General features: G+C 47.2%; 1 long non-coding RNA gene across 1 annotated transcript; it reads right to left on the bottom strand.

The window, feature by feature from the left end:
- Positions 1 to 4,471: 4,471 nt before the first annotated feature.
- LOC310669822 lies at positions 4,472 to 6,267 on the bottom strand. The gene is made up of 2 exons (XR_014507410.1): positions 5,393 to 6,267; positions 4,472 to 4,701 (listed from the first exon to the last, which is right to left on the bottom strand). It is a non-coding gene; the product is annotated as an uncharacterized lncRNA (long non-coding RNA).
- Positions 6,268 to 19,740: the final 13,473 nt, after the last annotated feature.

Here is a 19,740-nt window from a genome sequence, read left to right as displayed (position 1 = left end):
CCTTGGAGGATCTGTCACCTAGAATGGATTGCCGCTATCAGATTCACTGAACTACTGGCCTGTTGTGCTCATATTGTCCACACCAGTTTAAAGTCATAGGTAAAATATCTTCTTGATATTAGGGTAATGTTTCAAGGAACCTAGAAGCTGAAGAGGGCCACCTAAATGAACAAATCTGACTTCCAAAGGCTTAATTAATTCAACTTAGTACTGTTATGGTTGGTAATATGAATTGCTCAGAAGAGTAAGGCTGAGTTCTTATCATCTCAGAGTTGTTCACCCAGGGACTCTGCATAGATGAACAAGGAATTCCAGAGTGTGTTCAGCCACTCTATCCCCACTTTTTATTAACTTGTGAAAGGAGAACGTGCTCTGTCACTGGACACTGCCCCCCCCCCCCAAGCCAAAGTAGAACCTGTGGGCTTTCTGAGTATATCTGGCTGGCCATTGCAAACACTCCAACATCCTGAGTCCCAAAAACAGGGATGCACGACTTCCTGCCTGTATTCCCGCATGTGTCACATGACCCACGTGAGATCACAGAGCCCAAAGACACGCTTTTCCAGAGCTGTGCTCACATGTTGCCCCAAAAAAGTGCATTTGGGGGCAACACACGAGATCATAGAATCTTAGAGTTGGAAAGGACCCAAGGGTCATCTAGTCCAACCCCCCGTAATGTTGGAATCTCGGCTAAAGCATCCATGACAAATGGCCATCTAACCTCTGCTTAAAACCTCCAAGGAAGGAGAGTCCACAATCTCCCAAGGGAGTCTGTTCCACTGCTGAACAGCTCTTACTGTCAGAAAGTTTTTTTCGAATGTTTAATCGGAAACTCCTTTCTTGCAGCTTGAAGACATTGGTTCAAGTCCTACCCTCCAGCGCAGGAGAAAACAAGCATGTTCCCTCTTCTATGTGACAGCCCTTAGATATTTGAAGATGGCTATCATATCTCCTCTCAGTTTCCTCTTTTCCAGGCTAAACATACCCAGCTCCTTCAAGCGCTCCTTGTAAGGCTTAGTTTCCAGACCCTTGATCATCTTGGTTGCCCTCCTCTGTACACATTCCAGCTTGTCAACATCCTTCTTAAATTGTGGTGCCCAGAATTGGACACAGTATTCCAAGTGTGGTCTGACTATTACTTCCCTTGATCTGGACACTATAATTCTGTTGACGCAGCCTAGAATAGTGTTAGCTTTCTTTGCTGCTGCATCACACCGTTGATTCATGTTAAGTTTGTGGTCCACCAAGGCACCAAAACCATGGCCCCGGAAAAAGCATGGGGGGGGGGGGAGAGAAATCAATACGAAATCGCGTGAGGTCTCAGCACCCAAAATGGCCTTGCTTACTTTTGGATAAAACTCTAACCCTTCTGTTGTTAGTTGTGGGAAAGGGTGTGACTTTGATGCTACTTTTTAAGCACTTTGAAGGAAAACAATGATCTTAGAAGAGAACAATAGACATCCAGTCATTCAGCTTGATGAATGAGTGACATGTTCCCAAACTGGAAAAGATGAAAGAAAGGCGCTACAGGCTGATTTAAATGTCATCATGTGTATGTATGTACAGCTTGTGTATATATAACACACACACACACACACACACACACGTATACAGTGGTACCTCAGGTTAAGTACTTAATTCGTTCCGGAGATCCGTTCTTAACTTGAAACTGTTCTTAACCTGAAGCACCACTTTAGCAAATGGGGCCTCCCGCTGCTGCTGCGCCGCCGGAGCACGATTACTGTTCTCATCTCAAAGCAAAGTTCTTAACCTGAAGCATTATTTCTGGGTTAGCGGAGTCTGTAACCTGAAGCGTATGTAACCTGAAGCGTATGTAACCCGAGGTACCAGCTGGTTTCAAGGGATGAGAGGGGGGGGGATGTCCTCCCCTGTCCTCTCTGAAATGTAATTATTGCTGCTGGGCCAAATGCTTCTTAAAACATTAGGTGAGATGCTGTGATGCTCAGAAGAAACTTAGGACCAAGCCTTTTATGATAAAAATCCCATCAAATCTGAGCCAATCAGGGTAGATTGTAAAACTCAAAATAATTTTGCTGTGTGTCTTTAGGAAGCCCTCAGGAGAGGAGAAGAGATGATGAAGCACAGGGGTAGGCAACCTAAGGCCCGGGGGCCAGACGCGGCCCAATCACCTTCTCAATCTGGCCTGCGGATGGTCCAGGAATCAGCGTGTTTTTACATGAGTAGAATGCGTCCTTTTGTTCAAAATGCATCTCTGGGTTATTTGTGGGGCATAAGAATCCGTTCATCCCCCCCCCAAAAAAAATATAGTCTGGCCCACCAGATGGTCTGAGGGACGGTGGACTGGCCCATGGCTGAAAAAGGTTGCTGACCCCTGATTGAAGCACAATGCAAGAGAAATGTAACAGATGAAATATCTATTACCAAGGAATGCTGTGCAGGACCAGGATGCTTGGCTGTGTAGGTGCAGACCCATGCAGAACTTGTCTGGGAGTCCCCAGTCGGTTTGGAGGCACAAGGCATTCTTGGCATGACAGTCTAAGTCCAGCAGGCCCCTGCCTGTGACCCCAAGGTGCCCCTCCACAAGTGTACCTGGCTGACCCCTACACCCAACTATGTGGATGTCTGTTCCAATATCATTCTCCCAGTGCCTGCCGAAAGCAATTGTGATGAGGAAAGTAATCAAAACCTGAAATAGTGGCCAGGATGATATACTATATATTGATCTGATATATTCCTAAATGTAAAATGATTAATCCATGCCTGATTAATTCTATGTTGCCACAAAAAGCAGTGCTGGTTCATAGTTTCCATATCTTCTCTTCCCAGCCATCAAAGAACAAACCATCTATTTTTGCTGACCTGTAATTTCTGTAAAATAACCTCCATGCCTCCTCGTTATGAGGACAGGGACGCATTGGTCAGAGGTGCTTCAGAGACACACCTGAGCCCAGAAGAATAAAGGTATTATATTAGAAAGCTGCCCTGGATTATTATTATTTTTAATGACATGCTTTGCATTGTAATACATGGGATATAGGCTCCATCCGTTTCACAAAGTGCCTTCCATTTCTGGGGATATTTCATAGAATAAATGTGAAACATGACGGCAGCACGAATGCTACGAATGTCAACAAGGCCCAAAAACCAACTGCTTTCGGTTTTTATGAAATCTCTTTCATATTTCCAAAGTTTTTCAACATTGAAAGCGGAAATAGTGCATGAGAATACTGCTGCTGCTGCTAACAACAACATTTTTGCTATTGTTTTTATTTTGTGTTAGCAAAAGTTATGTACCTGTCACATTGACCTAAGCAAGATTTTTGGAGGGAACCAGACTATCTGAAATCTGAATATACCAACTGGCAATGTTCCACCATAAATTAATTGCCATGTGCATATTTTAAGGTTCGGTGCTTTCACCTCCAGTTTCCACATGGGACAACCCTGTCACTCAAGCTGAAATGTGATATAGGCATGAGACAACATTCTTCCCATTGACTCCTGCCCCTCTTTCACCCTTGCCCCCAGGGCTGCCCAGTCAGACTGAGGGAGTGAACTTATATTGTTACAGCTGCAATAAATCATGAATTCACCTACTGTTTTGCGGTGTCCCTTCCATCCAGCCATGGCCTGGCTATATCTCCTCCCCCCAAATTGGTATCCCTTTCCTTCAGGGGACCTCACAAATGGGACTTTCTGCGATAAGGAAAATGACAGGGAAATGCACTGGGAAGAGTGAGATAACAACTGAGTGACACAATGCTGTATAATCTCACCTCAGCAAATAGGGACAACTGCTTAGAAGCCAGACTCTGTTATGGGAAGGGAACCTGAATTTGCTAGTAGGCCACAGAGTCCTACACCAAAATAGGGACACTCTGAAAGCATCCATGGGGAACTCAATTGCTCAGCTGATCCCTGCAGAAAGCAGGTATGAACTCATCCTCCATGATCTGATAATCATGATGTCAGGTGATTGCCAGGTGGGTTGTCCCATCTACCTGTCAAAGATGACCCATGGAAATGGGGACAGATAACTATCTAACCTACCAGGCCAGAAACAGACATTGTAAAACTTTATGTTAAAGGTTTAGTTGCAAAGTCATGAGGTCCTTCAAAGGAGATGTTAAGAACAAGCTATGTGGCCAGCAGAATTAAATGGTGTGGCTCTTGCTAGACTGCACCATTTCAAGTTGCTGGTGCATGAATCACATCACTGAATGCTTCCCCATGGGGTGGAGAAATTAGAAATGTAGAACATCAGACAGAAAGATTCAAATTTAGACTTGCCTGATATGCTGGTTTCCTATGTATAGGCAGGTGTATTTTGTAGCAACCCACCACCCACAGTTTCAAGCATAAACTGTAACTCAAGATATTACTGTTTGTGTACTCTTAGCGGGTATGACAACATCTACTTTTTCTCTCTTCACAGATCCCAAATATATATGAGGTGTAAGAATGGGAAAGAAGACTCTGAGATAGATAATGCTGCTTAGCTTATTTATTGATAAATCCAATCAAGATGATGCAATGTTTTCTTCAGCTACTAAAGCAGAAAATGCAAGGAGGAAACAGTGGGTAGCTTTGTTTGTGGTGATGCTAAAAGGTGAGCAAGGCATGAGCTGAGGGTGGCATTCTTTAGTGGATGTTCTTTAGACATTCCTAGCTCCATAGCATGGTCCATATCTAATCAGGGAGAGCCTTCCACGACTTTTGCTGATGAGAGAAAGACAAAGCAGAGTGTGAGGATCCACAAGATGCAAAATTATTAAACAGAAGAAATGTACCAGCGAGTAGGATCAACTGAAAAAGAGAGGTCACTTGAAACTGGCAACCATAGGGTGGCCTCCAACTGGACAGGTCTACTAGTTCAAGGACTTTGGAGCTGTGGAATGAAACTTCACCTTATCCTCTCCCCCTACACCATGTGCAACTCCTAAATATGTTCAGGTGGGAGAAGGGAATGGGAAATTCCATTGTGCAGACCCAAGTGTTCGTGCTAGCCCAACTGTTTAGTTGGCTACTGCTCTAAGTTACATTTCCTGTAGGCGACAACACTGGATGAAATTGCTTCATTCTCCAAGTTTCATGTTACAAAATTATTTGGATTGCATCTGACGGTTGTTTGGTTCAGGCAAGGACTTCCACTTGTGCCTTGGAAGTTCCCTTTCCTCTCCTTGTGCCCTCCCACCCACTCCAAATTTGGTTTAGAGGGTTGGAGGAACACCTACAACAGGTGTGGGGTTCCTCATGCCAGAGTGGGAGAGAGAGGGGAAGATCCACTACACAAGCAGGAAACTTGCACAAACATTGGATCCAGCCCTTTGTAAGGCAGCGTTTCTCTTAAATAGGCTACAAATCCTGCACATCCTTTTCAGATTGTTCATCATGGGAAAACTGTACTCACACAAAGGCATTGCAGAAGAAGCACTTGTTGCTGTATGTCTGGCCATCAGAACCACACATTCGTTGCAACTCCAGGGTGCAGAAGTTTCTCGGATAGCCTTGGCAATCAACCTGCAGAGAGCAAGAGAGCAATAGCACCTTTTCAAGCTTCCTTGCCCACTTAGCATTAAGCTACACAATGACTTCTTTGAGCATTATAAATATAAGCACATACATAAATACACAGTGAGTGAATACCCATGATCATTCACCAAGCATTGTTATGCTGTGCCTTACCATTCTGCCAAGAGAGAAGGAGAATTTCAGGGGCAGATGTACAATAAACATATAGTAAGATAGTCCTCCGTGTTTTCAGAAAGCAAGGGATGTTCTCAAGCTTACGTGCAAAGCCTACTCAATGTAATTTGTAATGTTGAAACTAAAGAAATAAATGTGACCATACCTACACACCCACACAGATGCACACCCTGACTAGTTTAAAACCATCAAGCCAAATACTTACCTTTTATTTCCCACCAGAGGACATGTATATTATATGACTGTGCTCTGTTGCAGCTTAAGCTAGTGTTTGGTTTTATTATAATTTTTAAATTCTTTCATTGTTCCATGATTTTTTTTGCCTTGTTTTATAAGCACTGCTTAGAGATGCAAACAATTAGGAGCTGTATAAATGCCTTAAGTAAATGAAATAAATGAATAAACTTTACATTGCTCATTTTATTTATCTGTATCTATTTTTTGTTTATGTGTTTCCAGAAATTGAGGGGGGTCTGTTAATTTCAGTTCTCTCTGTTTCTGCTTTCCAATCTTAAAATCAGTTCTTCAGATATTTCTGCTACAATTCATAAGTTTTCTCTCTCTTTATGTTCTCCTGGAAGTTTAAGCCACTCCCGACATAGAGAGGGGGTGGGGTTGCGGGCTCACGCCCACATCTGCATCATCGCGGGGCTACGCAGCCCCGCGGGATTCCCCGGGATTCCCTTCATTTGAATAGGTTTCCCCCGGCCAGCCAATCAGCTGGCTCAGGGGGCGGTCCTTAGCCCCATAAAAGGTCGGGGCAGCCCCTGGCTCGCCCCTTTCTCTCCTGGAGCAGCAGCCTTTAGCAGCGGATTTTACAGCCTGGTTTCTGCTTTGCTTACTTGCCTCGCTCTGCTGCTCCGTGCGCTTCGGACGACCATCTTTGGACCTGTGTTCCTGGGACTGGCGATCTTTGGACCCGCGATCACACAACGCTGAACTGGGATTCGCTGTTCTCGGGCTGCTTCCGCGCTCGCCAGGTCCTACCCGCAACGCTTTCACGCTTCCTGGGGAACCTTTTGGGGGTGCTGCTGTTCGCCCATAGCCTCCCGATTTTCCCGTAATTTTCTCCTTAGCGTATACGCCTGAGTCCTCCCTCGGGCTTAAGCCCTCGTGGTTCACGGAAACCCGGCTTGCCTGCGGGTGCAGCTGCGGTGCGGTGGAGGGCTCGTGCCTTGCCGCGACTACCGTAATTCGGGGCTTTGGGGTTTAGCGGTGTTTCCTTTTGTTTGGTTTGAAATAATTGCCGTGCTTGGAAGGATTAATCCGCATGCTGTGCTTCTGTTGTTTGGTTTGAAATAATTGCCGTGCTTGGAAGAATTAATCCGCTTGCTGTGCTTCTCCGGCTTCGCTGATCATACGTGTGCTGGCTGATAGGGGTCTTTTAAATCTGGATCGGGCGTACGGGGACGCGGGCTGAATATATACCTCTGTCTTTGTCGTGAATTTTTTCGAGGGTACTTTATACTTCCTGCTTACTTCCTTCAAGGGTGTAGTTGATCGCTGAGTTCATTTAGTTTTAGTTAGTTCATTTCCTATTTAGTTTAATCTACTCAAGTGGTTGCAGTCGGCAGGGCGGCTGCACTCGTTGCTACGGCGACGCGCTAGGGGCGGCCATTAACAACAGGGCCACGTGGTCCCGACCCGGCGGCCATTTTGAGTGTGGGCACTACACTGCAGCGGCAGCCATCTTACTTGAGGCAAGGGGCGCCGCCATCTTTGAACACCCTCGTGGAGGCCGCGTCGGCCATCTTTGGTGAGGGCGAGGCAGTGCCGGCCTAATTTTACCCTTTTATCGCTCACAATTGTACTTGATTTATAACCAGTTAATAAAGAACGCAATTGATACTAGCTTGATCAAGTGGGCTTTCTGGTATAGTAATACACAATAGCGAAAATAATTGAATAACTAAATAAATAATAAATAAATAAATAAATAAATAAATAAATAAAAAATATATTAATAAATAAATAAATAAATAAATTAAAAAAATAAATAAATTTCTGAATAAATTGTTAGGTTAAGAGAATACAAAAACGAACAATTAATAGCAACAATAGTAATAGTATACATATATATACATATATATATATACATATAACATTAAATAAATAAATAACTAAATAGATAATTAAATTGGAATAAATAAATAGACTCATAATAAGAGTAGTAGAACAGTAATTTCCAAGTTATTGAACCATTTGATGCAGTGTTAAAGCGGTTCATCAAATCCAAACTCATCTGCTCCTCCGCAATTTGAGGAAGTGATAGTGCGGTTTGTCAAATCCAAATCCTCTTGCCCTATATTAAGCAGTAGTGTGCTGTGACTGCTGATCGTCTTCTTTGTCTATCATCAATAATGGCGAACAGGGGCGCTTCCAAGTCGAATCAGGCAGCTGGGGCTTTACTTCCCACAGCGCAAGGCAACCCTCAGGCTTTAGTTCAACTTTTTACCGCAATCCAAAATTTCTATGCGCATTGTGGGCCCCAACCGGCCTCTACTGCAGCTATAGTGGAGTTGTCGCAAGACTGCATTCCCGACACCCCTTCTAGTCAACAGGACTTGGTAAGGCCCTCTACCTCCACAGCGGGTCCAACCCGACAGGGTGGAGGCCACACAAATCGCCCCCAAACACGCTTGCAAACCGCGCGGGCCCAGAACGATAGGTCTTCGTCACAGAAGGCTAGGGCCGCACCACATAAGCCTGGGGCCGCCGCAGGCAAGTCCAAGTCATCACGGTCTGCCCCCCAGGCGCTGGCGCAGGAGGATATTGGGGTACCTAGTGTCTTTCAGGAGCCTCAGCGGTGCCCATCAGAGGTGGCCTCTTCGGAGGAAGATCTCCCACCGCAGCAGGCAGCCGAGCCAGCTGATGACCCAGACCACCAGGACCGCTCATCCAGGGGGGGTAAGCGAAAAGCTAAGAGGAAGCACGTCGCGAAGAAGAGCAGAAGGAGGGACAATTCGGACTCTGAGGATTTCACAGGTACATCTTCTTCTGATAGTGACAGTGATGTTCCCATGGAAACTTATTGGGGTGAGGGGGAGGATACGGGGGCCCCCTTGTGGGTACACGAGAGGCGGGCCAATTCCCACCGAAAGAAATTCAATGGGACGCTCGAGTGGAAAGATGGGTCCCTTCTAGAGGATATCAAGAAGTCCACGCACGCACCAACTGATTTCATCATAGGAGGTCACCTCTCTAAGAGGAAGAGGGATAAAATCCTCAATGGTGACTATGTGGACATGTTTTCTCTGCTGCCCCCAGTCCAAACCAAAGGAAAAGGGGAAAAAAGGAGGTACCAGGGTAAGAAAAGGTATAGATCCCCCCGGGTGGAGCGCACCTTTGAAAATTGGCTTAATGGGTATCAGGTTTTTATGGGGATAGTGCTGGGGGGCTATCCTAAGCGGGGCATGCATCTCGCATCCTACTTGGCACACGTGCGAAGGGCACGGGAGTTAGCTGGCGATGAGGCGGCCATTGCTTATGACGAGGATTTTCGAAGGAACGCCTCGCAACTGTCATCCACGCGATGGGATCAGAAGGACAATAACCAATGGTTGGAGCACGTGGGCCCCAACATTGAGAAGAAACCCCACGAGGTAACAAAAGCGGGTAGGGCGGATCCTAAGCGTCGCAAGCAATGTTGGGATTATAACAAGGGGACATGTCAGCGCACCGCCTGTAAGTACTTGCATGAGTGTGAAAAATGCCTGGGCGGTCACCCGGCCTCTTCTTGCTATAAAAATAGACAGCAGCCCTTTCGTGGCGGTAGGGGGCACCCTCAGCAGGGAAATCAGGGTGCCCCTGCCAATGCCCCTAACACCTCCCGTGGCGCAGCTGGAACCCGCTACTGAGGTTTCCCAGAATTTGTCACATTGGCCTTCAGCGTCTAATCCTTCTTTGACCCTGGCTCCCTCCCCAATTAAAATTCAGGCGCTACGACCCCTTTTAGAACATTACCCAGACAAGCAAGCGGCCCGCTTATTAGAGAACGGTTTCTCCCATGGCTTTAGAATTCTGGTGGCCTTCGCCCCCAACTCTAACTGCCCTCCGAACCAAAAATCTGTACTTGAAAGGCCGGACATTGCCTTGAAAAAGATTCAAAAAGAGATTTCGGTGGGAAGGGTGGCGGGGCCTTTCACGGTTCCTCCTGTAGAACAGCTGCACATCTCGCCTTTGGGTATAGTCCCTAAGAAGGCCCCCGGGGAATTCAGGATGATTCATAACCTCTCCTATCCCAAAGGTGCCTCAGTTAATGATGCTATACCCCAGGAACTATGCACAGTAAAGTATGCTTCGTTTGACCAGGCCGTAAGGCTAGTACGGGGCTTTGGTAGAGGCGCCTTTTTGGCGAAGTGCGACATTGAGTCAGCATTCCGCCTCCTTCCAGTTCACCCCAGGGACTATCGTTGGTTGGGTTTCAAATTCATGGGTCTGTTCTTCATAGACAAGGCAATGCCTATGGGGTGCTCCATCGCCTGCGCAGCCTTTGAGACCTTTAGTACTTTCCTTGAGTGGGCCTTTAAATTCAGATCGGGTGTTACGGGTATCAGTCATTATCTGGATGATTTCATTCTTGTGGCAAGGAACGCAGCCGACTGCTTGTCATCATTACAGGCCTTCAAGGCCTTGGCGGAGGAACTGGGCTTTCCCCTCGCGGGGGAAAAGACCGAGGGTCCAGTCACCACCCTGACTTACCTGGGTATAGAGCTCGACACGGTGGCTCAGGCCTCCCGGCTGCCGGCAGACAAGTTGGTCACCCTTAAAGGGATTATTTCTCAGCTGCTGCCCCTTAGGAAGGTCACCCTTAAGCAAATCCAGTCCCTCCTTGGTCATCTGAACTTCGCATGCAGGGTGGTCTCCCCAGGGCGCCCCTTTTGCAGACGGCTAGCTAAGCTGTCGGCAGGCTTGAAATCCCCACACCACAGGGTGCGCCTCCCTAAGACAGTGAAGGCGGACCTCCAGATTTGGCTTCACTTCCTTGATGGATACAATGGTATTTCCCTCTGGCAAGATCACATGGCCCTGCAAACCGATTTCCAAGTGCACTCTGACGCGGCGGGTTCCCTGGGCTTCGGGGTTTACTTCAGGGGGCAGTGGTGCGCTCAGCCTTGGCCCCCGGACTGGCAAGGCAAACCTATACTCAAGGATTTAACTTTCCTGGAATTCTTCCCCATTGTGGTGGCAATTCACTTGTGGGCAGATCACTTCAGAAACCGCAGGGTGTGCTTCTGGACGGATAATCAAGCTGTGGTGTCCGTGCTGAACAGGCAGTCTTCCCGCTCCCCCAGGGTCGCTTCCCTCTTGAGGTTTTTCGTGCTATCATGTCTTCAGCTTAATCTGCATGCCTCTGCTAAATTTGTACCTGGTGTCGATAACAATATTGCCGATGCTCTGTCTCGATTCCAGATGGATCGCTTTCGCACATTAGCGCCGGATGCGCAGCCGCTGCCGCAACCGTTTCCGGAGCACCTCTGGAGTATTGGCAGGGAGAAGCTTTGAAGGGAGTACTATCTGCTATCGCACCATCAACCTTGAGATCTTATAGCAAGGCCTGGTTGGATTTTACGGCATTTCGCCAAAGGAAGGGGTTATTCAAAATAGGCAGGGCCCCAGCGCAGGCTGAGGTCATAGAATACCTAGTTTACCTTCGTGACCTGGGCAGGGCCCCCAAAACACTTAATATCCATTCCGCCGCAATATCATTCTTTTCAAAAACCCTGTTTTCCTGTGACCCATGCGCACACTTTGTAGTAAGGAAGATGCTTGAGGGCTGGCGCAGAGCCCAGCCCCCTAGCCAGGATCGTAGGAGACCCATAACTCTAGGCTTACTCACCGAAATTCGCACAAAGCTCAGAGCCATCTGTTGGTCTCCCTACGAGGCGAGATTATTCTCCGCAGCCTTTTCCTTCGCCTTTTTCGGCGCCCTGCGCATAAGTGAAGTGGTTTGTGAGGAGCAGCCGGTTGGCACCCCTAAGGGCCTCCGCTTAGGGGACGTGGTCATGGGTGGTGATGAAGTCTTGTTGAAAATACGCAGCTCCAAGACCGACCAGCTAGCCAGAGGGGCCACTATCCGCTTGCAAGCGACCAACAAGGCCGGCCCCTGCCCAGTGAAGGACGCCAGGAAGTACCTGTCTGTGAGGCCAAAAACCGGGGGCCCTTTCTTCATTCATGCAGATGGGTCCCAGTTATCCAAGCACCAGTTCACGAGAGTGATGCGCAAGGCGATCGCGTCCTTGGGGCTCCCGCCTGATAACTTTGCCGCGCACTCCTTCCGCATTGGGGCTGCAACCACGGCCGTCCACATGGGCTTACCGGCAGAGCGTATTATGGACCTTGGCCGCTGGAAGTCAAACGCGTATAAGGGTTACATCAGGAAGCCACGTTAATTCCCCCTCCCCCCCGCTTCACACCCCCCCCTGACCCAGTTTTCTCGCTTTATATTTTCAGGTATTGGTTTGGTGCGCCTGTGGATCGTGGGTCATAGCATCGTCCACTGGGCCAAGTTGAGATCTTACGCCACCGGTTGGCGAGCCAAGTTATACCCCCCTGGCAAGTTTAAGGTCGTGATATCTTGGGTGGCTCGGCGGGGTATGCGCTGGGAGGAATTCCTCCCGACGGTGTCCAATAAAATTGCTGCGGAGGGCGCTCCCGATGCACTCGTCGTCCAGCTCGGCGAGAACGACTTGGCATAGAGAAATGCGGTTGACCTTAGGTGGAATATCATTAACGACCTGAGCGCGCTGCGGGATGCATACCCGACCTTGGACATCATATGGTCATCCCTCTTAGAAAGACGTTGGTGGCGCGACGCCACGGACCAGGTGGCGGTCAGCAAAGCCAGGAGACTGTTGGAGCGCGCGGTGGCTCGCAAAGTAGTCGCTATGGGCGGTCGGGTTATTACCCACCCGGGCATCCGGTTTAGCGACGAGGCACTGTATCGTGGGGATGGCGTGCATCTTTCCGATGCGGGCAATGACTTGTGGTTGGATGACATTGCGCAGGGGGTCAGGGATTGGTTACAGGTATGTTGAGGGTATTGGCGGCGAGCTTCAGCTCGGTGGCGGTTAGGCATTGGCAGGGGTATTGTCATGCAAATTGGTCGGGGGGGAGGAGCGCCATCACCTCCCCCACTCCATGAAGGGTAGTTCGTTAAAGGACTCCGAGGGGCGTCGCCTCGTCCGAAACCTACGGAGGCTAGGGCCTAAAGCGCGCCCCCGAGCGGTAACCCCTGGGGGGGCCGCCTACGGATGTACATCTCGGGGGGCTCCCCCTGTTGGTGTTTAACCCTTCCCGGTCAGACCGGATAGTTGGTTAGGGCCAATGCCTAAATGCCAATACCTCTCTTACCTGTAATCAATAAAGTTGTGGCCATTTACGCCCATTAACCTTAATTCTGTTGTCTGTGTCTTTATTTCTACTTATGCGGGAGGGGGCGGGTCTTGCCACGCAATTACCATTTTGAGGCAGGTTTATTCCAATCATTTTTTATTTTTTTTACTATTGCGTGTCGAGGTCCCCAGGTCCACCCCAATAACTCACACATCACACAGAAATTTTTGTTTAAGATTTTTGGCATAATTTTGGCCACAACTTTATTAAAATACAAATTTGTGAGTGGTAGCGTAGGCATTGGTTGCGACTATCTGCCCCCACCATGGGGGACAGACTGACATTCCGCACGATGCGGAAGTCAGAATAGGGGAATACACTTGGGGGTTACGCGGAGCAGGGAACCTGCCCTCACCCCAAATGCAACCAGGAGCTCATTGCTATGGCCCGAGCCCCCTTGACAGAGTGGACAAGCAATAGTTAGCCCCCAATTCCTTTAACGGAATCCCTTACAGCAGTAGCATTAGAGGAGCAGGCACAGCCGATCCATGCCCCTCAACCAACCAAACCATAAACCAATGCCTAACCACGAACCTTACAAGTTGTGACGATTTGCTACGCAGTAGGCAAAAACCAAATGTTTTATGTATTGCAGTGCTGTTTCCTATTTTTTCTTCTTTTCTGTAATCCTGAAACTTTTAATAAATATTACTTTAAAAAAAAACAAAAAACCAAATGGCCCCAGCCAATCAGCCAGATGGACAAAATTCCTACCAGGCCCCCACTCCAAAGCAGACGGCCCCATGACAGGCATAGCAAGGTCAAAGCGAACAACCCTATTCTAGGGAGGGAGGGGCGGGCAATCCGATGCACAGGCGAAAAGAGGAAGCCCTAGCCCTGTATGAGGAGTTTTAGCATTTCTGACTGTCAATCAATAAATGGCAACATTAACTTCTTCCCAACAACAAGGGAAGCCCCAATCACATCAGTGGCCAATGATCAATTAGCCTGCCCCCCAACTTTGGAGTGTCCTGGCGGCCCCCACCGCAACACGTGCTCTCCATGAAGGAGAACACGCTTTGTACACATTTTTGCAAGCACTTTCCCTCGGTATAATTTGTTTTTTGTATGTTATTTCATTATTTGTTCATTACATTTAGACCCCACCTTTTTGCCCCAAAGAGCTCAAGTTCTTCCCCCCTCATTTTAGCCTCACAACAACCAAGGTCACCCTGTAAGCTTCATGGCTGAGCACACAGTTGAATTCTGGTCTCCCAGATAGTAGTCCAACACTCTAAGCACTACACCACACTGGCTCTCATATATTATTTTTTAAGCACACTTTCCTTTTTATATATACATTTTTGTAAATGTCTGTTGGCTGGAGGAATGAAGTGCAAAATTTGGATAGCGTATTTTTCTGTTTATAACACGCTCCCGTGTATAAGACAACCCCTATTTTGGGGGACTCAAAATTAAGAAAATGAAGGGGAGATTGCCCAAAGTTGTTGACATTTTTGGGGGGAGAATTGCCCATAGTTGTTGAGCTTTTTTTTAGGTGGGATTGCCAAAAATAGCTCACCTGCATGACCTACACTGCAACTCACACGCGTCGCAAAAGCCACCTATTGTCTGTCACCTTGTTGGCAGAAGCCGCCAATTGCCTGCCCAATTGCCACAGTGACAGCCAATCAACACCAGCCCTTGCCGCAACCACCAATAACATGTCGTTGACAATCTTTGGCTCGTGGCAGCAACCAATCCTACGCCCCCCGCCCCATGCACTATCCATGTATAAGACGACCCACAATTCCTAACATACTTTTTACATGGAAAAATACGGTATTTGTGAATTTTGAATAATAGCTTTGCTTCAGTTCCCACATTGCATCAGAAAGTGCAATGTGACAGTTTTGCCTTTAAATGCAAACTGAATAGAATTTCTCCCCATCTCTGCTCCTGCGTGATACCAACATTGCCACAGCTTAGCTGGATGAGGCAGGGTGATAAAGACCAGCTCACCCATCAGTCAAGGCAAGGTGACCACTTCAGGGGGCAGGTTCCACAGGGGCTGCAGATCCAGCCTCCAAGGAACCTGCATGGAACAAACCACCCACTGCTGCTGTGGCAACAACAGCTGTGTGCAGATAGTTGAAGCCGTTTCCAGGGTGTGTCTGCTGTCATGAGAGCTGGGTGCAGGGTAGGGATCCCAAAGGTGGACAAACTGCCCCAGAAGCAGCACAATGTGTCCTAGCCCTTTCCCCCAAAAAGCTCAACAAATTTGGGAAGCTCAACCAGTTCCCCCAACTTTTTGCCCGGGCTTTTACTTCTTGAAATATGGCAACCCCACTTTCACCCCTTACTATGCAGTAGTGCATCATGGACACAGCCAGGATTTATGTTAGTGGCCGCAGGCTTTATGAGCCTTTTGAGCTTGCCGATCAGAAGGTCAGTGTTTCAAATCCCTGCGACGGGGTGAGCTCCCGTTTCTCTGTCCCAGCTCCTGCCAACCTAGCAGTATGAAAGCACACCAGTGCTCTCTGGTTTCTGTCACAGTGTTTCATTGCACCAGAAGTGGTTTAGTCATGCTGGCCACATGACTTGGAAAGCTGTCTGTGGACAAACACCAGCTCCCTCAGCCTGAAAGCGAGATGAGCGCCACAACCCTATAGTTACCTTTGACGGGACTTAACCATCTAGGGGTCCTTTACCCTTTACCTTTTTACCTATGTTAGTGAGGGGAGAACAAGCTATCTGCGATGTGATTGGTTGGTTAGTTAGATATTTTTATTTATTTACTTGATTTAGGGGTGGATAGCTGCCCTCTCCTGTCCTGTCTTGGCTACACCCATGGAGTGCATAGCTATTATAGCTGGTAGCCATTGGGAGCTTTATCCTTCATGAATTTTATTTAATGCTCTTGTAAAAACACCTATGCTGGTGGCTATAACTATCATTTGTTGGATTCAGTTCCATAGTTCAACCACTGAAGAAGCCCTTTCTTTTGTCTCTCCTGAATCTTCAAAAATTCAGCTTCACTGTATGCCCCAAATTCTAGTGTTATAGCGGGAAAACATTTATCTATTCACTTCTCCCATGCCCTGCGTTATTTGATACACCTCTGTCATGTGCCCTCTTTCTCACCATTTTTCCAAACTAAAAAGTTCCATGTATTGTATCCTTTGCTCATAGTAGAGTTGTTCCGACTGCTTTTGAGCCACAATTCTTACTTAATGCATTTCATTCCCATTTCTAAGCGAATTATTTATCCCTGTTCCGTTCAGGAGCACATTCCTTCATGGAAATGAATATGCTGATGAGACAGGACCAGAACTTTACATTTGCCCCCTGTAAACCTCTCGGATTTAACAGCACACCAGTGCAAGAATTAGTTTAATCCTAAACTTTGTTTTCATTGTTCTTTACTTACTATTACGTGCTTTAATTCTCCTCTACAGCTACACAATATTGATTGTGTAATCGGAAGAAATAGCTGGCTCTTACCTGCAGTTGGGTTCTTCTTGCTTCAGCAACAGTATCTAGAACCAAAACAACAATTTTAAAAGCTTCAAAGCCAAGCCACCTGTTGAACAGCAGTCCATTGGGGGACATTTTATTCACCTCTGAAAAATGAGGTGCATTTTCTCTTACCTTTCCTTTACTATTTTGACATGGAATATGCCAAATAACATAACTGATTAATAGTTGAAGTGAAAATGAGCAAATAAATTAAGATTCATTATCTGGTTGACAACACAAATGAAAGCTTTCCCCCCATAAATTTGTTCAAATCCCATCGGTTTGCAACACAATCCTGTCAAACTTCCTCTTGTTGATGCTTAGAACTCCACATAAGTTCTGTTTTCGTGTGTTATGGCAACCCTGTAGAGGCCACCAAAAATGTGTGTGTGGTGGCTCCTGGGGTTCTTAATGTTTGCAAGCTATTCATCATGTAGATTGGCATGGAGAGTACCAGGTAACAGTGCCAGGTACCCCCAGGAATTTGCTGTGCTGTCATTGAGCCTCTCCATGTGGCAGAGTAAAATCTCCATGTTAAGCATTAGTATTCCCTGTGGCTCTTACATCCAGCTCATGGAATCATGGAATTGGCGTGTGTCCCTTTCTGAGATGTGAGTGTATAATGCGACACAAATTTCAAGAGGAAAGTCTCTCTAAAAGGTACCTTGACAGTACATTAGGTGACTCACCTGAGTACAGGAAAAAGAGTGTCAGAATGAGAAGCAGAAAACCCAATGTCTTCATGATGCGTCTTGATCTCGCACCTCCAAGCAAACTTTTCTCAGATTCCACTGGCAGAGGAAAGATCGAATATGAGGTCTCTCTCTATCCCCTTTCCAAACAATATCTACATGTGGAAATTTGATACTGCTGTGGGCAGGTGGAGCAAATTCAAAGGTTTCTTATCTGTGAAGGGGCAACTAGCTTTTTATCAGAGAGCAAGTAAATTGATCTCGTTGCCTTGGCCGTATGCCACAGCAAAGAACAGCATATACATAAAAGGGCTTGCTGACAAATTACATATGAGGATTGCATGCACAAAAGAAGCAGTCAATAAAAAGAATGCTCAATAAAATTCTTAGTTGTATTTCTGGCTACCTTCCCTATAAAGGCCCAGATAAGAGATAAGACCAATGCCAATTTGCTCCAAAAGCAAACAGAGCCCTTCCCCACCCCCTCATTATTCTCCTTTCAATGTTGGCAAGCACAAACTGTTTTGCTGTTGCTTCAGCCTGTGGTCTCATTAAACTGAAGAGTGAGCCAGGCATTTGGATTGCGGTTCCATAGAAACGTAACAATGAAACAGAAAGTTGTGGGGAGGGAGCCTCTTCAGCCTCAAAACCCTATCAAATTAACAGTCCTGTGCAGATGGCAAAACTTTATAGAAATGCAGGAGCTGGAAGGGAATTGGGATCATAGACTCTTCTGGTATAGAATGGGGCAGTGCTTTTTCCCCGGGGGGGTATGCAGGGGTATGCACACCCCTAAAAAATTTGCGAATCTTTGTACTTTTGTCCATTTAGAGTGGTACCTCAGGTTAAGTACTTAATTCGTTCCAGAGGTCCGTTCTTAACCTGAAACTGTTCTTAACCTGAAGCACCACTTTAGCTAATGGGGCCTCCCGCTGCCGCCGCGCCGCCGAAGCACGATTTCTCTTTTCATCCTGAAGCAAAGTTCTTAACCTGAGGTACTATTCCTGGGTTAGCGGAGTCTGTAACCTGAAGCGTATGTAACCTGAAGCGTATGTAACCCAAGGTACCACTGAACTGTATTTATCTTTCCCGTTTTGGACTATAAAATGGTGGTTTTCTTGAGACAAAATGAGAGTACCCCTAAACATTTTTTTTTAAGAGAAAAAGCACTGGAATTGGATATAGAATCCTCTGGCTTTTGGGCAGCTACATTGTTCCTCTCCCCCCCTCCAAATCTGGCTCCAGCCCGACCCACCCCTGGCATGCAGCACCCAGAAGGTTCCCCCATTCCTGATCTACTGCTATAGTTGCATCCCTGAGTCACCTGACTTTTATGAGATGAGAGGGGGAAATCAGTTTGCTTTCTCTTCACCATGGATATTTTTTGTTTTATCCTGTCGCCCCCAGGTTATCCTGTCCCACGCAGCTCCAGCTAGAAAATGTGACTCTGTGAGATGAATAGGGCCCTCCGATGAACTCTCCGCAATCTGAACAAACTACATTTCCAGGATTGTTTGGGAGAAGTCATGACTATGAAAGTGGTATAGGTAAAGGTAAAGGGACCCCTGACCATTAGGTCCAGTCGTGGCCGACTCTGGGGTTGCGGGGCTCATCTCGCTTTATTGGCCAAGGGAGCCGGCGTACAGCTTCCGGGTCATGTGGCCAGCATGACTAAGCCGCTTCTGGAGAACCAAAGCAGCACACGGAAACACCATTTACCTTCCTGCCGGAGAGGTACCTATTCATCTACTTGCACTGGTATGTTATTGAACTGTTAAGTTGGCAGGAGCTGGGACCGAGCAATGGGAGCTCACCCCGTCGCGGGGATTCGAACTGCCGACCTTCTGATCAGCAAGCCCTAGGTTCTGTGGTTTAACCCACAGTGCCACCCGCGTCCCAGGTGAAAGTGGTATAATGCTGCTTTAAATGTATTGTCCAGATGTGGCCAAAATCAGTGCCAGATCCAGTTGTTTTGTGTTCGGGGGGCGCTTGGTCAAGATGCCCTCAGTAGGCCTCAACCCCCCCCCCCCCGCTTCCTCATTGCTGTCCCTGTTCTCCATTTGTTCCCCACTTGCTTGCCCTCTCTTCCTCTGGGCTCAATCGGTGCTGCCACCTAGAGGGAGAAGGCAAGGCAAGCAGAGACTGCTGCTCCTTCTGCTGCCATTGCTTCTTTGCAAGGAGGGGACAGGTGTAGAGGCAGCAACAAGTGAAGGGGAAGAGCTCCATTTTGGTTGCCTTTTTTTGCCACCTTTCCCAACTCTATGTCCTTGAAGTGTTGTGACGGATTTTACACAAAGCATTGCTTGGATCTAGACCCGTGGTTCCCCTTAGAGGGGCAATTTGATTTTTAAGAGGGGGGGGAAATTTGAGAATGCCAGCTTAGGGTGCAGCAGCAATGAAATAGGCACTTGCAATTCTAGGGTTTATTAGGAAAGGAGCTGAAAATAAAATAGCCAGCATCAAATTGCCTTTGACTGGATTTATGGCCCCCTGAAACCAATGAAAA

Source organism: Podarcis tiliguerta (genome assembly GCF_965153285.1).
Source record: "Podarcis tiliguerta genome assembly, chromosome: 2".
Taxonomy (NCBI): Eukaryota; Metazoa; Chordata; class Lepidosauria; order Squamata; family Lacertidae; genus Podarcis; species Podarcis tiliguerta.
Note: the sequence above shows the minus strand (reverse complement) of the source record. Positions and strands in the feature narration are given on the sequence as shown.